Source organism: Medicago sativa, chromosome 4 (assembly GCF_051527215.1).
Source record: "Medicago sativa cultivar Bolivia chromosome 4, Bolivia_mono, whole genome shotgun sequence".
Taxonomy (NCBI): domain Eukaryota; kingdom Viridiplantae; phylum Streptophyta; class Magnoliopsida; order Fabales; family Fabaceae; genus Medicago; species Medicago sativa.
Window position 1 is genome coordinate 58,554,498 of NC_140752.1, and position 24,571 is coordinate 58,579,068.

At 32.8% G+C, this 24,571-nt stretch overlaps 1 long non-coding RNA gene and 1 pseudogene across 4 annotated transcripts; one reads left to right on the forward strand and one right to left on the reverse strand.

The window, feature by feature from the left end:
- The first annotated feature begins 302 nt into the window (after nucleotides 1-302).
- Nucleotides 303-4,107, forward strand: LOC146930232 (large ribosomal subunit protein uL6-like; annotated as a pseudogene).
- A 3,852-nt stretch (nucleotides 4,108-7,959) lies between these two features.
- Nucleotides 7,960-15,553, reverse strand: LOC146930233 (uncharacterized). 4 transcript variants are annotated; one of them, XR_015006306.1, is made up of 5 exons: nucleotides 15,399-15,553; nucleotides 13,176-13,416; nucleotides 12,079-12,125; nucleotides 8,508-10,026; nucleotides 7,960-8,188 (listed from the first exon to the last, which is right to left on the reverse strand). It is a non-coding gene; the product is annotated as an uncharacterized LOC146930233 (long non-coding RNA). The 4 variants fall into 4 exon arrangements; XR_015006304.1 differs by having other exon boundaries at nucleotides 8,508-9,499; nucleotides 9,851-12,125; XR_015006303.1 differs by having other exon boundaries at nucleotides 8,508-12,125.
- Between the last annotated feature and the right edge of the window lie 9,018 nt (nucleotides 15,554-24,571).

The window sequence follows — 24,571 nt, forward strand, 5'->3', positions numbered from 1 at the left end:
TCCTATGAAACAATGAACATCTCTGACGGTGTTAGCATCAAGGTCAACACTAAGGTCATCGAAGTCAAAGAACCTCACGGGAAGATCATTCGTGATTTCAAGCATATCAACCTCGATTTTGCTCATTACCGAAGAAGAAGGTAAGGAGAAGCTCAAGATCGATGGGTATCTGCTCTCTTCAATTTCTCTATTAACATGTTAACAAGTTTTACACTCACGTGGATTATAGATGAATTAGATGGATATGATCATAATGGATGGATCATAATGGAGTGTGTGTGTGATTCCCACAATATTACAAAATGAAGACCATCCTCTCCTACAAAACAATGAACATCTCTGACGGTGTTAGCATCAAGGTCAACACTAAGGTCATCGAAGTCAAAGAACCTCGCGGGTAGTTCGTTCGTGATTTCAAGTATCCCAACCTTGATTTTGATCTCATCACCGTTGAAGAAGGTTAGAAGTAGGTCAAGATCGATGCATGGTTTGCTTACTGGCACTACAAGAAACTTGCCATTTAGCAACAGCAGAAACCGTTGGTAAAGGTCTCAAATGCCGTTGGTATAGGTCATGAAACCTATACCAACGCCCACCTGCTACCGTCTAGGATACTATGCTTATACCAACAACAAGAATGCCGTCCCAATAGTTTATACCAACGGAAAATTAGCTTGATGCTATAGATTTCGGAGCTATAGCAACGACATTTTACACCTATTAAATAACTTTAGTCAACCTCCATATCCGTTGGTATAGGACCAATCTATCCGTTGCTATAGGTTCTCTCTTTTTTTTTTTAATAAAATTTACCCTAATATAAATATTTTATAATAATAATAATAAAATTTTCACAAGACCAAAAAAATAATATATTATGCAAATACTTTTTTATTGCACTACACAAAATTTAAGGTAACATCAAAGAAAATTTCAATTATATGATCAAAGTAGTAAGTCTTACAAACATATCAAAATAAAAAAATAATGTCAATTTTATATAATAACCAACACAAAAATAGATACTACATCAAAAAAACACTAGATGAGCCTAAACATATCCAAGATAAAAACAATTTCTAATCTTCCTCTCTTCCGTCTTCATCACTGCATCGACTTGAATAATTTATCTGGTTTGGAGTACTAGCACCATTTGTGCCCTATTAAAAATAAAAATAAAATATGTTACAAACTCTACTTAATTCATGTTATTATAATATTCGAAATCTGAACTCGAAAAGTAAAATATCAATTATATAATATACCTGTTTTGCAGCTTGTAAAATATCATTCAAATCTTCTTGAGATAATCGATTTTGTATCACTGACATCATATTTGCCATAAACACATTTGTCCTCTCTTGACTTTCTCGCATTTTCTTAAGTTCATCCCTCAATTCTTGATTTTCAGACAAAGAAGCTTTTGATTTCTTAGGTTTGGGAATATTGCCTATACAACGCACATGTCCCCTCTTTTCAGCTCCTTTTACTCGAGAATAAATGTCATTCTTCCAAGGTATATGACTTTGTGTCCCAACCGATTAAGAATATTGTTTCTATTTTCTCTTCAGGAATAGGCTGCAAAACCAATTCTCAATGCCAATATCCCAATAGTATAAAGTAGCAACTTCTACTCATAGTATTTTACAGATCTAAGATTTAATTATGTCTATCTACTTGATTGAAAATTTTTGGAATGGGTCCGTTGTCAACTATTGTAAATGAAGAGGGAGGCCAAGGTAATATATATTGTTGGCCATATGTTTTACATAGTTATAATTGTCTTTTGTACAGCTGTATCATGTAGCACTGGTTTGAAAATTAGTGAAGGATTTATCTAGCAAACAGTAGATAAAGATTGACAAATTTTTCCATGCGTTGAAAGTAAAAGAAGTTACATGGATAAAAAATATAATGATTGCATGACACATAGAAATAAACAATTTTACCACTCAGTTTACATATTTTTAAAATTTGAATTTGTGAGCTACTTATATACTAAGAAAACATGGAATGCAAAATTGTGAAAAGAAAAGAGTGAAGAAAGAAGAATATGTAGTTAGTGAAGAGATACAAATGCTGAAATTCAAACTTCACACACCAACACTTACCTTCATTGTGATTTACTGTTTGTTTTATGACCTCATTCACATCTGCCTCTTGGTCAAATTCTGTATTGTCCATTGAAATTTCAGAAAGCTTTGGTGTGTATAAGATTCCATTGAACCAAAAGGTCTTCATCTTTGGGCAGTCATCAATTCTTATACTCTCACAGTTTGGCATCTCAACATAGCAAGAGAAAGAGCTTCTGCAGAAACATTTGAGGTTGGAAAGCTTCTTAGTTTTATATAGCACAATAATGAGAATATGATCTTCTTAGCCATCTGTTGTTGTGGTTCAACACAAAGCTTAGGTTAGATGTTAAATAAGATTTTGTAGATATACCAATATACCAAACAGGGACACCAGGGACCCTGAAACACCCTAAATAGGGACACTAAAACTTACACCAGAGACCCCTAATATTGTCTAACAAAGACAACACTAGAACACCAGTACAACAGAGAACCTTCCTGCTCTATAAATTGAGATAAAAATCTACAACGGAAAACTAGAAGAAGAAAAAAAGCATATTTCCTCACTGGAACGACATTTTCACTGTAGGGAATACTTCTCCCAAAGGGAAAAACACCTGAAACAACAGAGTTCAGCAAACCAGCGGAATCCACAAAGCACAGCGTGCTAACTAGACAACGGAGGATCCCAATTAAGTCATCAAATCATTCAAAACCCTAACCCTATATAACAAACGAAAACAACTTTTAACAGAAACTGAATCCACTTCCAATATAATTGATTAGCATGGTTCCTTTAATCTTCTAAAACAAACGAAAATAGATCTTTACAAATTTTACAGAGAAATCGAAATTGAAAGTGCGAAACAAAGAAAATTAGAGAAGTGTTACCTTTGTGTGACTGTAAGATGAAGAAAGAGTAAACTCGACGGCATGAAGCTCGATGGGTGTGACGGCGACAAAAGTGATTATGAGAATACAATATAACCTATAAAAATACATAAAAATAAACAATATACAGTGGGCTAATTCAACCTTCTTACCAAGTATGAGGAAGAAGAAATCGATTTGGTGAAACCTTTTTCTCTACACAAGCTCTGACAGAAGAGGAAGAGGAAATTGATTTGGGGGGTTTTGAGCAATAATCGATTTTGAGAAAACTAATTGAAGGAGATTATAAGAAAAGCGATTGTGACAAAAGTGATTATGAGAAAAGTGATTTAAGGGTTGTGATTGGATGGATTTAGAGAGAATTTCTACGAGGATTGTGATTGGATCGATTGAGAGAGGTGTTCTCAGATTTAAGATTTGGGTTTTATAAGGAAGAGGAAATCGATTTGGAGTGTGTTTTGGATGTTCAATGGTGAGTAGTGATGTTTTTTTGTTACAATCGTGAGTATTTGAAGTTAGGTTTGTTATTTTTTGTTTTTTCTTTTAGTTTTGTTATGTGAAAGAAAGAAAACGTGGGAAAGAGGGAAAAAAAATTAAAAGATGGGGAAAAAATGAGCGGGCTGATTTGGAGCCAATGGAATATTTGGTGAAAATGTTTGGAGCTTTTTCATTCTTAACCTATAGCAACGGATTATTGGAACATCAGTTGCTAAATTTTATCTATAGCAACAGTTTTTTCTGCAGTTGCTAAAAGTGACCGTTGCTATATGGAAAATTTCTTGTAGTGTGGGAAACAGCCACCGCCATCAGGACTGCTCTTAGCCACGTTGGGAATCTTATCACTGGTGTTAACAAGGGATTCCGCTACAAGATGAGTTTTGTGTATGCTCATTTCCCCATCAACGCTAGCATCACCAATGACAGCAAGTCGATTGAGATCCGAAACTTTCTTGGCGAGAAGAAGGTGAAAAAAGTGGATTCTCTTGAAGGAGTTTCCATTATTCGATCCAAGAAGGTGATGGATGAGGTTGTTTTGGATGGAAATGACATTGACCTTATTTCTATGTCTTGTGCTCTTAATAATAATAATATTATTAATCTACTATCTATCTACTATCTATATTAAAGTATGCTTATTTTTATTAAGACAATTGACAAGTGGCATCACCCTATGCCTTCAATTCCCCTCCAATCCAAAAAAGGTTTTTTCATCAAAAATAAAAAAAAATATTAATTAATTGTCTTAGGTTGCGGAAAAGTAAGCAGCAGTTAGGATTTTTCCAATCCTCCCTATTTATATTGTTGGATACAGTAATGTCGCATTTATTTATCTTAGGTAGAATATAAAAGTGATGAGATCATTGGGATGTTACTAACCTAGCCGGTTGTCAAGATGCACCTGCTGATTACATGGTGATCCTTACGTGTGGGATCTATACTATCTCAGTTGACTAGGTTTATCCTCCAATGTTTGTACTTTTAGCTAGAACTTGCTGGTGTAGCTAGGTATGATCTTACTTATCAACTCCATAGCATCTGTGATGATGTTATTAAGGTCCCTACTCTCTTTTTCATCCTTGTACTCGTATACAGTGCAGTTTCTCTATTTAGCTAGAGCATTGGTGGCTTCTATACCATGCAAAACTCCTTCCAACCGAGCTTCATATTCCATAAACATTTCTTCCATCTCAGATAAATCTTCATTTTCAAATTGGATTTCCCACCGTGCAGGGTAGTTCTCAGGCCATTTTTAGGTATAAAAGTTTATTTGTTGTTCGGCATACGACTCCATGTACCTAGCCTGTTTGTCTGATAACCCCAAACTTATTGGCAGGCATGTGCCACTTATATGAGTTTTCTTTCGGAAGTCGCACATTAAGATAGAATACGCGTTAGAGGGGGGAGGTTGAATAGCATTTTACAAAATATATTGAGTTTTTAGCGAAAGCGTGTTTGAAAACAAATAGACTTATTGGATTTGTGCTCGAAATGATAATTATGACAAAGAAATTAAGACAATGTAAAGCACAATAAGATTTACTATTGAATTGAGAGATTCAAATGTTAAATCTTAATCTATCTAACTTATTTCTAATACTAATAACAATGTTAAGAAAAATTGCCAACCCTAATTATACTACTCTTTGGCGCCAAAGATGCTTTGTTGTTATTGGTCCACATGATTTTGTAACTCATCTATTTACTAAATATTTCCATTTACATATATTAATTCTTATATTTATTATGTAACTCACCATTTGAGCTTTGTAACTTTCCACTATCTATTCTTATATCTTTCAACTACATCTGGCTGTTTTTTTGTACGATTTATTCATTTACAAGTAGTGCTAACTCATTCATTTAAAAAAATAAAAAAAATAAATAAACGGTCGGTTACATTCCTATTCATATGTAAATAACAATTAATTATTGTTTGTACCAAAAAAAATAACAATTAATTATTGTAACTCCTTTTATTTTTATACCATCACTATAGGATGTGTCCCTTTACATTCCTCCACGTAAAACCTAAAAAAAATGTTAGGCTTTAAATCATCTTAATTCCCTTATTTCCCTTTCACGTATATAACCAACACTAATCTCTCATATTTTAATTCCCTTATTTCCCTTTCACGTATATAACCAACATTAATCTCTCATATTCCTTTTTTACTCATTATATGTTGCATTTGATCATTTTCCTCCTGATCTTTTGTCTTTACCACCAGGTTTGTTGTTGATGTCAATGACACAAAGTAAGCTATTTTCTACGTTTTTTTAACCATGGTATTCAAATGTTCTAATCTTATTGTATAATCTTTACTTTCACAGGCTGGGAGTAGTTAAAAACAAAGGTACGCATACCTTTGTCGATGATTTCTCTAATATGCTAATTGATGAGAAGGTATTGGTTGTTCCTCTTAAATTGACCATATGGTTAGGTTATGTAATTATCTATACTTATCCTCTTTCATTTGTATTGCTCAGTTTATTCTCTTATATGAATATGATGTTGTTTAAGAAATGAAGAAATTTCTTAGTTGTTTCAAGTGTTTATTTCTAATATTTTTCTCTATGATTCTAAGAACTCCAACTCAATACACATGAAGGCCACAAAGGAAATAAATAGGAAATCAAAGTAGAATGCATTTAGATTTGTACCAAAATAATCTCATGGTCAAGTAATGTAATTTCCTACTTCTTATGAATTGAATTGAGCGATGACAACTTATGTTAGTCTTAACATAATTCGTTGCAAGTGGATTTATCATGTAACATAATTTTCTACTTATTCTGAAGTTAATTGAGTGATGACAACTTATATTAGTCTAACATAAATCGTTACATGCGGATTTCTTTATTTATATATATTGCGCCTTCTACAAAAGGAATCCACATTTAGTATTTTTTTAAAAATTGGCAAAGATGTATTTAAAGAACTCCGATCCAAGCACAAGATGTTCCCAAATAATAGTGACGACAACTTATATTAATCTAACATAAATTTTTGCATGTGGATTTCTCTCTCTCTCTCTCTCTCTCTCTCTATATATATATATATATATATATATATATATATATATATATATATATATATATATATTGCTACTCACAAGTTGTTTTTTAATCATCAAATATATTTTAAAAGAACTCAAATCCAAACACAATATGTACATATATATATATATATATATATATATATATATATATATATATATATATATATATATATATTGCTACTCACAAGTTGTTTTTTAATCATCAAATATATTTTAAAAGAACTCAAATCCAAACACAAGATGTACCCGATTAAGAGATAAAGATATACAAAAATATACTCTAGCAGGAAAAATAAAAAAAACCCATATAATCAAAATAAGAAAGCTACTAAGTAACAAAAATAGGGAGATTGTGTGACGACAAAAAAAAAAACAGCGGAATAAAATGACTGAGAATATATTGACTTTTTTTACATTCCTAATTTTAATTATATGACATAGTTAATTGAACAATTGTAGTTTTTTTTTTTTTTTTTTGGGAATTTTCAGGCGTGAATCACATATTCTATTATAAAAAAGAAAGATGTCAAACCACATTTGATTATAAGTTAAGTTTTTGAATAACAAAGCCAGTCATAAGCATAGTTCATATGATCCGAGAGAAAGACAAAGAAAAATTGACAAAGTTGCCTCACGGTGGAGTGGCTGTCCGAGAATACATTAGTCATGCTATTATTGGCCATTGAACAATGCATTCATTATATGAAACTTCTTGCAAGCTTCATTTTTTCTCTATTGATGTAACAAATTTGTGAAACTAATGTTTTAATTTGTCACAAGTGAATCTAAACTTATTTCACAAGACCGGTCCTAATATTTTTTTCTTCAAGGGAGACTGGTCCTAATATATGTGACTATCTTTTATGTTTGGTCATGTATGTATTGGTAAAATATTTCTGAAACAACTATTATCGCAAAACTCAAACTAATTTTTTTTCTTGCAAGCTTCATTTTTTCTCTATTGATGTTAATAGGTAACTCAATGAAGTCCATCACATTTATTTTCATATATTATTTTTCAATGTAAATGACCCGTGCGGTAGCACGGGTAAACGGTCTAGTACAATCAATCATCAATATTTATCAACACAATATACAAAACAAGACAATTCTCAAACCAACCCTAAGAGCAATAAATTGAGCTATAACTAATGAACACAAGGTATATGAATTTGATGAATCAATACTTGATTGAATTCAAATGTGATCAATATTGAGTTAAAGAGAAAATTTAATTCAATGAATCAAAACTAGGCTAACACTTAAAATTTAGATCACATTCAACTCAATGAGCTACAATTATCAAACAATCATATACTTAAATTAAACAAAGTAAAAGAGGAAAGGAAAGAGAAATGACACCAATATTTATAGTAGTTCCCCCTTTTTTTCTCGATTCGGGGTACATCTACTCTTCTTGATAGAAAACATCATTATCAACGACTTCCACTAAAATTGAATGTTTCATAACAATGTTGTGACTACAAGAACTCTTTCAATTACACTCATTTTTAATTCATGTGCAACCACAACCCCAAATCTTCAAGTACCCCTTGAAATTGGTGTTTCTCCAAGTCTTTGAATCCTCAATCACCCATGCCATCCTTGAAGCTCTTTCATGGATCTCTAATTTACTGTGTCTGGTGGTTAGATCCCCTTGAACTTGAGAAAATTAGAAAGAAAATCATTGTCTTATGGTTATTACCTAATAGTTAAGATACATGTTAGATAAAATCTCTCAGTCTAATGTTAAGTAAGTGGGCCAAATGTCAATAAAATAGTTGAAAGACCTTTCCACTTATATGGCACGTCAGAGTAGATTCTTATTTGAGTCTGAAATTTCAGAGGTTCTGATGTTATCAGATGCTTATTCTTATGAGTCTTGCTCATAAGAGATTTTGACTGGAACAACTTCTGAGTACTATCAGACTACCTTCACCATATCTAGAAAATGATAGATAATGAGAATAATTTGACATACCTTTGCATGCCCTCTGATCTGCTCTTTTGATTGAAATCGTCTGTTGATCATACAATTTGTTTCCAACAATGTTCTTTTGATATCAATTAGGATTCCAAGTTTTTATTACTCTTTGATGTATCACTTCTCATCATTCTTCTGATTTGTTCAACCACTTTGTATACCTGAGAGATTTTCATCTAGCTTTGACATGTAATGTCAAGCACTTTGTTAACATGTATGATATGCATTAATTCCTCAACCTTATGAGCTTTAGAATAATGCATTATGTATGCCTTGAACTTTTAGAGCATTCACCACAGAATACACTATCAAGCTTGGGCACAAATTTTGCTTCAGATAGATTCTGCTAAATTCAGACATAGCTAGTACATCTGAGATTGTGAGAAAGAGATACATCTAGTTTATTTCTCTTAACAGATTCATGTTGTTCTTGAGAAATTAACTTGTTTGTATATGATGTGGTTATCAACCATGACTAATCCACACTTCTTCACACAAATGAAGATGTTTTGAATGAGTAAAATAATGTTGTTAAAAGTTGAAAATAGTTTTCTCAAACGATCTTTTTAAATCAGAACTATTTTCATCACTGACTGTCAGAAGTCAAGCTGCTTTTTGATCAGCAAAGTTTAAACATTCATTTGTAAAAGTATTTTCCTTCTCCTGACCTTATGAACATTGTGGATTATGTCATGCAGTTGATAACCATGCATATTCTCTTATCTCATTATCACATTATAGTAACTATCACATAATGGATTTATGTTAAGTATACCATGTTCAGATCTATCAAAATAAAAAATAAACAAATGCAGAAGAGATAGAAAAGTTACCAGATCTGTAGTCAAACTCTCCTGGATTTCTCCAGTGACAATATTTTCCTTTCACAGATTCTGGACTAGGAACATATGCATTTCTTCCATTGTAGAAAGTGACCAGCCATTGTCCAGGTTCTGAAATTGAATCTAGTGTCTTACTGTGGAGCTTCCCTGAAAAGTACACAAATTTATCTCTGGGTACGCATAACCTCGTGGGTTCTTTCTTGTTAGCCCTGAAAGATTTTACTTTCTTTTGTGCCTTAGGTTTAGAGCTTGACTGCCGAGAACTATACAAGGATTTGGATTAATTTAGAGGAGTTTGCCCTTGAGTTGTTCTTAGGAACTGGTCTTGAGTTGATCAAAACTTGAGGCCTCTGAGTCTGTGACTCCATCAGAGCCTTGTACTTTTCTATCTCAGACTCTGACTTGGTCAGATTCTATGACTCAGAGACTTCAGACTCTGAGTTACTTAGACTCTAAGCTTATGTTCTTACTGACACAAAGTGATTGCAGAATTCTTACTTCGTTTAACTGGAACATGACATCTTCATTGATTCTTCTGAAGTTTGCTTCTTCATGCAGGTTATCTCTGGACAACCAATTCCTTCTCATTGGTTCTTTCTCATGCGATAAATCATGGAGGCCAATATGCTTCTTTCAATGCAGGAGGCTAAAAACTCTTGAAGGGATACTTCATGCTTCGTCAAGGATATGAATTACATAGGATAGTCAAGATAGCATACAATTCATTGTAACTTTACTCCTTGCTATATTCATGATCATGTCCTTGTTATTATATTTGAAAAATATTTCAATTTAAGTTTTTTTAATTCATAACAAAATTTGTACAAAATTCATAAGTTTTTCAACCAAACGTTTTACTCTTCTCAAGATTTTTTTAACCAAATTCCAATTCTATAGTTTTCTATATTTAGTAAAGTTATTCATAACTTTACCCAAAAAAATCAAGGATGGCTCGGCTTATTTAGCAGAAATAAGAAAGTTGTGAATTGCACAACTAACATATGAATCAATACTATTTTGAAATAGTGAGTAGATAATTGTAGAAAACCAAATTCTCTAATTAAAAGACTTTGCTATTGCTAAATACAAATAATTCTATAATATATTTTTTTGAACTAAATTATTTCAATCATATCAGACTAAATTAATGAAAAGAGTAAAGTATATTTTGACTAGCGAAGTGTCTGATTAGAATATATAAGGGAGGTTGCGGCAGGAATCAAATGATGCATCAAAAACTTATTTGTAGCCTCTATGGGATGAAAACCATCCCATAATACATATTTAGATGCATTAACACATGTCTCTATTCTTGTTAAGTTGCATAATTCAACAACCTCTAGCAAGCTTGACCAACAACAACCCTTCCTTGCTTCAAAAAATCATGTATGTATTAATTCCACACATAGAAATAAACAAATTACCAAACTATGTTGTTCATAAGCAATAAATAAGATAACCTAATAGGTTTAGCGTAACTGGATTTTGTACCATAATCAAAAGGTATGATAATAAGTCCACAAAGAGGTTGGTAGAAGTCAAGTATGACCAATATGACGCCATACATCATTTTTATCAAGTTCTTTGTAGTGAAATTAAGTTTTTTATTGAAATCTAAAGCTACATTGTTTTTTTCTACACATTTGTTTGTACGATATCAAAACTTAGTGATGATTATAGGCAAACAACTTATTGCAGGTAACACTGTTACACCAATTTAAATTCTTTCACATGCAAAGAAATTCAAATTGGTGTAACAACTTTACTCCAATAGGTTGATTGCCTATAATCATCATTAAGTTTGGATATCATACAAAAAAATGTGTTGAAAAAATAAACAATGTAGCTTTAGATTTCAACAAAAAACTTAACTTCACTACAGAGAACTTGATAAAAACATTGTCTAGCGTCAAATTGGTCATTCTTGACATCTACCAACCTCTATATGGACTTATTATCAGACCTTCTAACTATAGTAGAAAATCTAATTATGCTAAACCTATTAAGTTACATATTTATTGCTTATGAGTTTGTTAATTTGTTTATTTCTATGTGTGGAATTAATACACACATGATTGTTTGAACTAAGGAAGGCTTGTTATGGGTCAACTTGCTAGAGGTTGCTGAATTATGCAATTTAACGAGCATATAAACATGTGTTGATACATCTAAATATTTATTCTGAGATAGTTTTCATTCCTCACAGGCTACAAATAAGTTTTTGATGGATCATTTGATTCCTGCTGCAACCTCCCTTAGATATTCTAATCAGGCACTTCGCGAGTCAAAATATACTTTACTTTTCATTAATTTAGTTTTATATGATTGAAATATTTTGGTTCAAAAAAATATATTATAGAACTATTTGTATTTGGAACTAGCAAAGTCTCTCCATTAGAGAATTTGGTTTTCTACAATTATCTACACATTGTTTCAAAATAGTATTGATTCATATGTTAGTTATGCAATTCACATCTTTCTTATTTATGCTAAATAGGTTGAGTCATCCTTAATTTTTTTGGTAAAGTTATGAATAGCTTTACTAAATATTGAAAACTATAGAAATATAATTTCGTTAAAAAATCTGGAGAAAAGAAAAACATTTGGTTGAAAAACTTCTAAATTTTGTACTAATTTTAATGTGAATTAAAAAAACTTTAATTGAAGAATTTAAAAAATATAATAACAAGGATATGATCCTAAATATAATATGGATGTAGAGTTACCTTGAATTGTATGCTTTGAATATCCTTAGTAGTTCAATACCAAAAATCTGAATAGAAATAAATGACATTACTATAATTTGTTACTCTAAACAGAATATGGAAGATTGAAAATCAACATGATTTGCATCAATGATGACTTTGTCATAACATGTTTTTTAACTAGTAAAATACTTGTGTTTTCGTACGGTCCATTCATTGTATATGCTTATATATGCGGAAACAAGTTTTTGTGTCCCAATATGATAAAATTTTGAAAATTCATAAGTATTTTAAAAATAACAACATTCGTGTAGTATTTTATATGCAGAAAATCCGTTAAATTTTTACACCACATCTGTTGTGGATTTTATTTGTTTATACATGTGGAAACAAACTTTTATATCGCGATATAAAAAAAATTATATCCAAATGGGACCACTAATATTATCTTTTTGGCAAAACTATACAATTCGTCCATTAATTCAATTTGAAGTAACATTTTCTTCCTTTATCTTATTTTTTTTTTCCAGATGTAATCATTTATGTTTTAATTAGGTAACATTTTCTTCCTTTTTCTTTTCTTTTTTCCGATATAGTCTTGTATGTTATTAAATGTCAACATCGTTATCCTTTTTATCAAGTTAAAATAAAAAAATTCATAAAAACAAAACTTATAGAAAATTCATTAAACTCATAAACAAACTCAAATCTTCTACATACAAATATAAAAACCCAAATTTCATTGAAAAAACCCCATAAAAAGGATAATAATGTTGACGTTTTATAACATAAATGATTAAATCGGGAAGAGAAAAAGATCAAGGAATAAAGTGTTACTTGATTATAACATAAATGATTATATCAGAAGAAAAAAAATAAGATAAAGGACGAAAGTGTTACCTAAAATTAAATTAAGGGACGATTTGTGTAATTTTGCCTAACTTTTTTGAACTTTTTCTGGCCATGGTGACTAGTTCATCCACGGTGTAATGGAAATTGGAAATAATGTAACGGCCCAAGGCTAACTTCTTCCATAGTGAAGGATATTAGTCATGATTTACTTGAGGACACCACTAGAATTGTAAAAGATCTGAATAAATAACCAACAAAAATAATACCTTCATTTTGAAGCGTAGGTGATGAAAGCAATCAATGAAGTTGAGCCGCGAACATAAGCAAATACAAGACTGTTAGTGTAGACAAAGGGATTGACAATTTCACCGTAAAGTAGAAAGCTTTTGCAACCATAGGCATGTCGACCCTAACAGAATACATTAACATCTTGATAAAATCAATTAAGTCCAAAAAATCACACATGTTATGAGTGTATATCCAAAGTAGCGGATCCGTACCGAACACCTAAAGAAAGAAATCACATAACCAAGTTATGACTCTACAAACAAAAGAATATATTATAGTTACTGGTTTATTTAATTATTGTTATATTGTTATACACATGTTACTATAACATGCACAAAGGAAGAAAGAGACCAAATCAATCAACAAAACACAGTAAGTTTTGAATCGAATAACTCAACACAACTTCAATTATTTTAATTTTTTTTTGGTAAATCAACTTCAATTAAATTTAAAGACTAAATTAAATTCATATAATATAATTTTGAATTGAAGTTAAAAAGAGTATATAGACGGGCACGAAGCACCCGTCAACTGCTAGTAAACTATAATACACATCTGTCAGAAAAACTATAATACACATGCTAGGTTTTTTTTTCTTTTTACAAACAAACACGTGATCTTTTCCTTAAAAAAACTCGTATCTTTAAATTTCGTTAATACTTTATAGTTTATATTTTATTAATCTATTTTTTTTATATCCACTCGCCGTTCGCCAACATAACATTAAATTCTTATGTTTTGTTTGATGAAACAATTCGAACCCTATGTTATAGGGACGTATTGTTTGACGAATCAATTCAAACCCTAAGTTGTAGGGCAGTATTTTGTCCAAAAGAAAAAAATTTCTTAAGCGCTGTCTAAAAAACTGTTGTGCTGAATATTGTATAAACTCCACATTAATCTGAAATCAATATAGTCTTGAGATACTTTAAATTATAATCTATTTAACAACTATTTAAAAATAGATTTCGATCCAACGGATTTGTCATAAAATAATGCAGTAAAAATAATAATAATAATTTTCAATGCAACGGTGAAATTTATAATACAATTATATATTAAAGTTAAAAATGATCATAAGTATCATTTATTATATTTGATATCTGAGTGAATTGATCTTGTCATATTTCTGTAAAAAGTAAAATAAAATTGATCTTGTCATCTTGTCATATATTTAAAATTAGATGATTTTCTAATCACCTATTCCCTTTTTCATAATATGAAGTAAATGACGAGCAATGCCGAAATTATTGCCCATATAAGATTAGCAATTTTTTATTGCCGAAATTATTGCCTTTACCAATTCTTGATTTTAATACAATTCTCTTTCTTCCTCCAAAAAAAATAATTTTAATTCGTTTTCTATATATAGTCCCACAATTCGCGCTAGTACTTAATATAATTTGTCTTATACAAGTACACACACTTAATCATAGAAAATAAAAAAAATAAAAAAAAGGAGTGCCGTGGCTAGGGGTAGGAAGTAAGTACCTATAGAATAGAAAGGAATGCTAGAAGCAATATCTAGGCTAGGATTTAGATTTTCTGCTAACACTGTAACAGATCAGGACCGTCTAATCTTAAATATATGGACAAGATTGTTTATACAAATTTTGAAACTGCGTTAATTTGAACCTTCTTATCTGTAATTAATAGCCAAGATGAAAAATAGAAACTAATATTTTGCTACAATAATCAATCCCAACCCATCTAGGCGATTTGGGTTTTATGGTGTTAAAGACATACCAGACAGTTCGAAAAAATATATATGGCTGAGATCGTTTATAACAATTTTCAAACCATATTAATCTAAATCGCCTGATTTGTGATTAATAACCAAGATGCAGAACAACGTGAAACTGTAACCAAAGTATTTCCACAACAACAAAACCCAACTATCTATGAGATTTGGATTTCTTACTGTTGTAACAGAAAATTGTAACAGAACAACATCATCTAGAATATATGGTTGAGATCGTTTACAATAATTTTGTTCTTTAAATAAAAACTATCTCTTTTTATGTTGAAACATAAACCGAGTGTTGTGCAAATTTTAAAACCGTACAACATTTGTGTCCATCCAAATGATTCGGATTGTTTCTCGGATTTCAACGGTAATGGGTTAGTTAGGGTTTCAAATAAAATTGGGGATTTAATGTTTTAAACATGAAATGATGATTTAAACGAAGAAGAATCCTTACCCTTGGAGATGAATGTGACCAATTGAATAGAGTAGTTGAAGCGGTGGTGGTGCTCTTTCAAATAATAAAGAGGTAACATATGAAGAAGGAGGAGGAATATATTTAGGGGTAGAAAGTTCTTCTCTAATTCTTGATGTGGTTCTTCTCTAATAAAGAGGTAACATATGAAGGAGGAGGAATCTGGAATATATTTAGGCATATATATAGGCAGAATATTTTTTATTTTTACCGGAAAAGAACATATTATTATTTTATTTCCATTCTAGTAGTTTTTAGTAGGGCGATTTGGTTTGGTTTTGAGATTAAAAGTCATCTAAACCGTAAGATAAAAAAATATGCGGTTTGATTTGGTTCGGTTGACTTTTATAATAAAATCGGAAATCAAACAAAACCAAACCAACACAATTTGGATTAGATCGATTGGTGCGGTTTGTTAGACAATTTTTTTTTGTTTCTAACATTAAAATCAAATTAAAAAAACTAAAGTACAACATATTTTCAGCAATGTTTTAAATTTCATCCAACATTACAATTTTATTTTCATCCAACAATGTTCCAACTACATAGACCAATTAAAACCGTGAACACAAAAGTAATCTTATTTTGTAAGAAATACAAAAGACTAATATTTTTATCATTATGTAAAAGTTCAAGTAGCACTTAAATATATTTTTGAAAGAAAAACAAAGAAGAAACTTAACAAGATAAAAAATATGTCATTTTATAAAAGTTTTCTTTGAGTTTCTATGAGTAATGGTCTAGGTAACATATATTTTAACTTGTGTTTTTCTTATATTGCGGTTTGGTTCGGTTGGTAAAATCAAAATCGCAAACCGAACCAAACTATGAGGTTGAGTAAAAAAATGATTTGAATACATCCAAATCAAATGCGATTTTTTACGATTTTGGTTTGGGTTGGTTTGATTTGCGGTTTTTCTATTGGATTGGTTCAGTTTTGAACACCCCTAGTTTTTAGTACCTCAACATCTTAGTTTTTTTTTTTTTTTGACAAATCTTAGTATTTATAGGCTGAAAATTGAAAGGAGAAAGGAATTTTTTATTTTTTAACGGAAAGGAATATGTTTTTTTTTATTTCCATTCTAGTAGTTAATTTTTACCTCAACATCTTAGTTTTTTTTTTTTTTTTTTACAAATCTTAGTATTTATTTATCGTTTACAAAAAGATAAAATTGCAAAATTCGACAGAGGTATAATTATTCTTTTAAATTTGAAAACAGTTGGCTTTTAGAGGACGATATTGCGGAGATGGTGGTGGATGGCTGGGCTGGTACTATGGGGTTAGAGCTCAGTGATAGAGTTGGGAATTGTTCTACGAAGTTGCAAAGTTGGGGTAGGAGGAAGAGAGTTCGGTTTAAGGAAGAAATTAACCAATGTGTTCGTATTTTAGAGGATCTTCGTGCTCAGCCGAATGGTATGATGCGTACGCAATACGTCGCAACTTGTGAGAAGCATGCTCGACTTCTTGTACAGGAGGAGGCCTTTTGGAAGCAAAGAGCGAAAATGCACTGGTTGAAGGAAGGGGATATGAATACTAAGTTCTTTCATACATCAGCAATAGCTCGCGGCAAAGTGAAGAAGGTTAGTAAGCTCCGCACATATGATGGGAGGACGGCTACGTCACAAGAGGATATGTGTAACATGGCACAAGGGTATTTTGAGCAATTATTTTCTGCGAATGCAGGAGTCCATGAACCGGTGTTGGATTTGATGAGCCAGTGTGTTTCGATGGAAGACAATGTAATGCTTACATCACCTATTACAAAGGAAGAATTGCGTTAAGCCCTTTTTCAGATGCAACCAGACAAGTCCCCAGGTCCAGATGGTTTTAACCCGGCATTTTATCAGAGATTTTGGCATGTGTGCGGTGATGATATTTTCCAGGCAGTGGATTCTTGGTTGGATCGCGGTTTCTTTCCCTCAAACCTTATAGAAACAAATATTTGTTTGATCAAAAAGTGTGAAGACCCGGATAATATGAAGGATCTTAGGCCTATATCTCTTTGTAATGTTTTGTATAAAATGGTGTCGAAGTTGCTGGCTAATCGTCTGAAACGTTGTTTGGATAAATGTGTGTCAGAGGAGCAGTCAGCATTTGTCGAGGGCAGCTCCATACTGGACAATGCGTTAATAGCTACCGAGATAATTCACTCAATGAAGAGGAAGACAAAGGGTTGGAGAGGGGAATTGGCTCTCAAGATTGATATTAGCAAGGCTTATGATAGAGTGGATTGGGGGTTTCTTCGTGGTGTGCTTATGTGAATGGGGTTCAGTGAGAAATGGATCTAGTGGATGATGATGTGTGTTAGTTCTGTTACTTATTCGGTGCTTATGAACTTTGACAGGGTGGGGCCTATTGTACCCGGCCGAGGGTTGCGCCAAGGTCCGTTTTTTCTTTTATCAAGGATCATATCTGGAGACGAATAAATGCATGGAGGGGACGAGCATTATTGAAGGCAGGAAAGGAAGTTATGATCAAATCTGTGTTACAATCTATTCCCTCATACATAATGAGTATTTACCTTCTGCCTAATTCAGTTATAGATGATATTGAGAAGATAATCAATGCTTTTTGATGGGGAGGAAGAAGTAACAATCGAGGGATTAAATGGATGGCTTGGGAACGGGTGGCTTACCCCAAAGAGTTTGGGGGAATGGGGTTTCGGAATTTCAATGCTTTTAATCTCGCTATGGTAGCTAAGCAAGGATGGAGCTTTCTATCTAAACCAGAATCTCTGGTTGCTAGAGTTTTTAAATCGAGGTACTTTCCCCAATCGTCTTTTTTGGGTGCTAAACTCGGTAATAACCCAAGCTTTGCTTGGCAGAGTATTTGGAATTCGTGTCAGTTACTTTTATATGGTAGTAGGTGGACAATTGGACATGGACAACATGTCAGCGTGATGAATGATCTGTGGGTTCGAGGTGTCCATGGTAGTTGGATTCAATCCCCACAAAGTCAAGGTGTCGATAGTTTGTGTGTGTCTGATTTGATAGCCGACGAGGAACGAGTTTGGGACATTGATAAAATTGAATCTTTGTTTTTAGATGATATGGTGCAAGCTATTCTCAACACACCTTTGTTTGCGACGGTTCATAATGATAGAATAACGTGGATGATGGAACGTAATGGAAGATATACTGTTAAGACTGGTTATAAGCTAGCAATGATGGAGTTGTTACATACCGATCGGTTCCATGTTGAAGGAGAGTGGCATGGAATTTGGAATGTGAATTCCCCTCATAAAGCACGTAATTTGTTATGGAGGATTTGCAGGGGGTGTGTTCCGACGCGTCTCCGATTACAATCACGACATGTACAATGCGAGGTGATATGTCCCTGGTGTGATACGACTGTTGAGGATGATTGGCATGCTTTTGTGGGTTGTACGGTGGCGCGTGAGAGTTGGTATTGGGCAGGGCTTTCAACTGTGCTGCAATCACGAGTTGGAACTATGAGTAGTTTAGAAGATTTTGTTTTTGATATTTGCCATTCAGAAAGCCGAGATATTGCTGGTCGTGTGGCTTTACTTCTTTGGCAAATTTAGGTTGCATGTAATGATGTTATTTGGAATGACGTTCATCATACTTCAACAAGCATCAGAAGGACAGCAGTAGATGCATGGCAACAATGGCAAGAGGTTCATAAACATCCCTCACCACCGGTTGTCCAACACAGACAGAATATAGTGCAAGGTAATAGTTTAGTTTGGAAGAAACCGCGCGAGACGTGGCTGAAGTGTAATGTGGATTCCGCGTTCCATGATCGTAACCAGTTTACATCTTTTGCGTGTTGTGTTAGAGACTCCCGTGGAAAATTTATTCGGGCTCAAACGAAATGGCAGCGGGCAAATATGACTGTTTTGGAGGGGGAGGCAGCAGTTTTACTCGATGCCATTCACTTTGCTGATGTGAACAGATGGGACCGGGTTGTTTTCGAGTCCGACTCCGCTTCTTTAGTGCAGACTTTATCGTCTCCGGTCCATGGTGATTCAGAATTCTGTGCTATTGTTTCAAGTATTATTTATCAGTTATCTTTACATTCCAACTTCGAGGTGAAGTTTGTTAGGAGACAAGCGAACATGGTTGCTCATACTTTAGTTAGGGCGGCCTGGCTAGTCACTGTATTTTTGATTCTTATGCTTCTTGTATTAAACAATGGTTGATAAATGATAGTTAATTTTGCTTTGGTCCAAAAAAAAAAGTAACACTTTTGTCTTTTTTATTTATTTAATCTTTTATGTTATAATAAGGTAATATTTTTCGTCCTTTATCTTTTTTTCTTCGATAAATTTATAAACAAATCAAACACTAAAAAAAAACACTAAAAAACAAAACTTATACAAAATTCATCAAACTCTTAAACAAACTCAAATTTTCATCATACAGATAGAAATGCATATTTCAATGAAAAAATCAAACACTTTTGTCTAACATTGTTATCCTTTTTTCTTCGATAAATTTATAAACAAATCAAACACTAAAATACAAAACTTATACAAAATTCATCAAACTCTTAAACAAACTCAAATTTTCATCATACAAACATAGAAATACATATTTCAATGAAAAAATGTCATAAAAAGGATATGATAGTAATTGATTACTTTGTACAAAGCTAATCTCAATATCTTCTAGATTGAGATCTATAAACACTCAATTTAATCACTATTCATATTGGCAATCAATGTGTCGATAATTCATTCATATATCAAGTTGTTAAACTTTCAAGTAATGTGTGTTTGTTTAACAAAAGTTTGGCTTGAGATAATTATAGTTTTGTAAATAGTGTATTGAATTTTATTAATCATAATAGAATTCATAGTTGAATTTCTTATTCATATTGAATTGACATTATCGCATTGTTTAGCTCTTATCATTCGAACCATTTGAAGAAATTCAATAGTCTTATCATTTTCCAAAGGATTTTTAGGTCATGCTGCACATCAAGACTGTTGCACAGATGCCATTCTAAAAAATTTGGAAACTGTCAAGCTCGCGCCAAGCAAGCATGTGGTTGCTAAGCGAGAATTACAGGTCATTTGACTATTTTGACTTTTGCTACGCTCGCCATGGCGAGCCTTAGCTCGCTCAGCGACGAGGCTATTTTTGGACAGTTACATAAACCAATGTCACTAACTCTCCCATTAACTCCTACCAACCACTCATTACCAATCTATTACACTTCCAAAATCGGTTTCAAACATCTTAATACACTCTCTTTCCTCAAAACCTCTCACAAATTCTCACAACCCTAAATTCTTCCAACTCAAAAATCAATTTCATTTTCTACTTGCATATTTGCATTGCTTTTGATTCCTTGTCACATTTGCATCTAAACATTCAGGTATGTACTATAATATTGCTTCTTAATTTAAAAGTTAAAGAATTGCATATGGTATGATTAGAATCATTAGGTTAGGGTTAAATTTTTGTGATCATTGTAACGTCCTATTTCTATTAAAGCGATAAAAACGCGAATTGCGTCTACAAAAGTTATCCCAACATAACATGCATACAAATTCATGCAACTACGCAGCGGATATACATCTCCAAATATACATGTCAAACTCCATAAACACCAATACATAAAATCTTCTAACCCCAACATAAGGGTAAAAATCTCAACAACATGTTCAAAATAAACAAACAGCGACAAACATCCTAGATCAGAGCCTAATATAAGATATCGAACAGAAAAATAGAGGTAGCTCCCGCTATCCTCGAGCACTCATCGACAAGCAAACTACTTCTACACTCCATATACCCATTCATACAAACAGGTAGGCGGTCAAAACCACTGAGGGTTAGCTTCACATCAATCATAATCAACATAAATAATTGAAAGGATAAACATTTGAATTGAACTTCAATTAATTACACATTAGATAAATCAACTTTAAACGACATACATAATTTCACAACATCATCAATTTATGATTCACCAATCTCATTCAATTACCAACTTATAATTCACCAATCACATTCAATCACCAAGCACATGTACACATGGGACACATGTAACAAAGGTCGTCACCTTAAGATGCCAATGGAACATCCTATGTAAGATTTCACGCCCGTCTTACATTTTCGCTGAAGTAAAAGAGCACACCCCTTTACAACATCAAAAACTTAACATACAAGCAATGACTCGACAATGCAAATCACCTCATATACATTCGACAACAATATAAAGGATAACCTCCATTTATATTGAACAACTTCAACAACAAATGCATTATCAAGTATTTACGTCCACACTATCAACAAGTCACAATTCAATAAGGAGTCATCACCGCATCATTATCAACATATTCATTATCACAACTATCAACCAACATCACAACAACTTCATACAATTTCTCACAATTAAAGTAAAGGAGAAAATACAACACATTATGATAAACATCATATTCAACACCTATAAACCATTCACACATCTTCATATAATCATATCAAACTATCCACAAAAGATTTGCAAAGTATTTGGTCTTAAAGATTATTTTCGACAAAGTTCGTCTATCATTTTACAACTTTAAAATAATTGAAGAAATTGGACCAAAACAAAGTAAACAAACTCTAGTGCCTAAACTATGTATACACTTAAATGGCAATTGTGTGCAATTGCATATACATGTGTGTTTCACCGGCCAATTGCGATAAAACGCCAATTCGACAACTTTCGGCTCAAAGCAAAGTTAACTAACCACAAATGAAAACCAATTGTAAACCAAGGTAGGATCAAGCTTTGACACTCTTAGAAGCTTAATTATACATTGATTGAATAGGGTTAGGTATTGCAATCCATTAGCATGCTTAAAAGTACACAAAAACAAGAAAAAACTAGGGTTCAGGGTTCTGCAGAACTGACATGGTCGCGTCATCAGGACACACGATCTTGTCACCTAGACCCACGGTCGTGTCACCTCACCAGTACAACAAAAATGCATTTTCACGTTTTCGCGCATAAAATCTTGTTTTCAAATCCGTTTTCGATTCCGTTTTCGCCAATGCATCCCTAACACTTAGACCATACAAACTACACTTGAAAATTTAACATTTCAACTCAAAACAACTTAATCAAACTCATCCCAAAATGACTTATTTTGCAAAAGCGCTTAAAAACAACTTTTACTCAAAAACCCGTTTTCTTCCAAAAATGATTTCTCCCAAAACCAAGTGATTAAAACAGAAAATCATATCATCCTAATTCATTCTAGAAACTTCCTTAACTCATTCAACATCATCAAAATCAAACTTCTTCATTATCAACCCATTTTCACAAAAGTTGCAAAATCACCGCAATTCAATCACAATAATACTTTCATCAATACCCAAGGCATAAATTGATGAGAACATCATCACACAACAACAACTACATCATATAATTATGATCTCACCGTCATTCAACAACCACAACATCATTTTTCATCAAATTTGAGCAAAAAACAACAAAGTTTCATATATAAAATCAACAACAACAACATGTTTAGCATCAATTTCACATACCCAAAATTACATCAAAATACAAGCACGAATTTCACCATTTAAATTCACAATTAATCACTTTTCACAAATAAGCACTTATGGGTTTAAGAAGAAAAGGAGATTATATAAAAGATTATTAATGAAAACTAGCTCCCTTACCTCAGTTGGTAATAATCCTAGCAAAAGCTTCAATTTAGCTCCTAGAATCTCTATCACCTCTTGATTCTTCAAGCTTTCCTCTTCTAACCCTTTTCTTTCTTCCTCTTGCTATTTCTCTCTCTACCTCTCTCAAATTTTTACAAAATGAATGTGAACCCTATTTTTCTACAAAGACTAGAGCTTAAATAGTGTCCACACTAATGGGCCTAAGACCTCTAAATACTTACCGGCTCACAACTAATTACCACAACCAACTAGTAACTTAGTAAAAATAATGGTTCCCACTTGAAACACTAAAAAATAATCTTCATCATGAAATTACTAATTTACCCTTGCTCACGCAATGACTAAAATATCCCTAAGTCCAAAATGACTAAAATACCCTTCTAACACTGAATTCTAATAATCCCGACCAAAATACACACTGGCAATTAATCACGTATAAGCACGTATAAACACATATAAAAACAATTAAAAATAAATCTAACGAAAATCGAGTTGTTACAAGGTTAAGATTATGTGCTTAAGAGATGAAAGAGAATCATGAACACACAATTTCCATGGAAAAGGAAAGATTAAACTCAACTTTTGAAATTAACCCATTTTGTAATTTTTGAGATAAAAAGGGTTTTGTGATTATAATTTAGCTCTATATCACAGAGAATGCTTAACATGAATGAGGGATAGAGGTTTCCAGGATTTTGGTTAAATATTTCATTTATAGGAATGCTCGCCATTGCAAAGTTCATGCTCGGTGCGGCGAGCATTGTTCTGGAAAACCCATAAATCCTTGCCATGGCGACACAGAGCTCGTCAAGCAAGCGAGACAGGACCTGGAAAAAAAATTTGGATCTTATTTTGTCCTATCTATTTATGTTCCATTCCAACGTAGCTTAATTGTGCCTTGTATTGTTGGACTTTTCTTATTGTTTTGTAGGAATGGAACCAAAAAAAGACAACCACTTCCAACAAGAGACAAAAGGGTGAGGCAAGCTCATCTCGCTTAAGGGCAAGGGCACAACCTCAAGTGCCTTTCAACGCTCATAAATTCATAAGTTCTCACAACCAGGAGAGGCACAGAGACTTGTTGACCATGACTTTTTGGTTTGAGAAGGAGTTCATTATCTAGAGAATGGGACCTATAGAGGGATAGCTGAAATCAACCAAAGAAGGAAGTGCAAACCTTGGTCAACCCCCCAAAGAACCTCAACTATGACATCATCCGAGAGTTTTATGCCAAAGGACACACCATCAAGTTTGATCATGAATACAAAGGAAAACCACTAGAGCTTTGTGAGGGTAAACTGTGCGCCTTCCATGTCTGTCAAGCTAAGGATAATTAGGACCATGATGAAACTGCACGAGCCAATTTTTTGGATGGGAAAACTTATGTATACATGAACACTCCTGCTCAGGTGCTCCTCACCCCCATCCTTCATAACATCTGCCCCCGAAGCCACACATCATGCACCACTCTAGATGTGACCCCCTTAATCTACTAAATTTTCTCT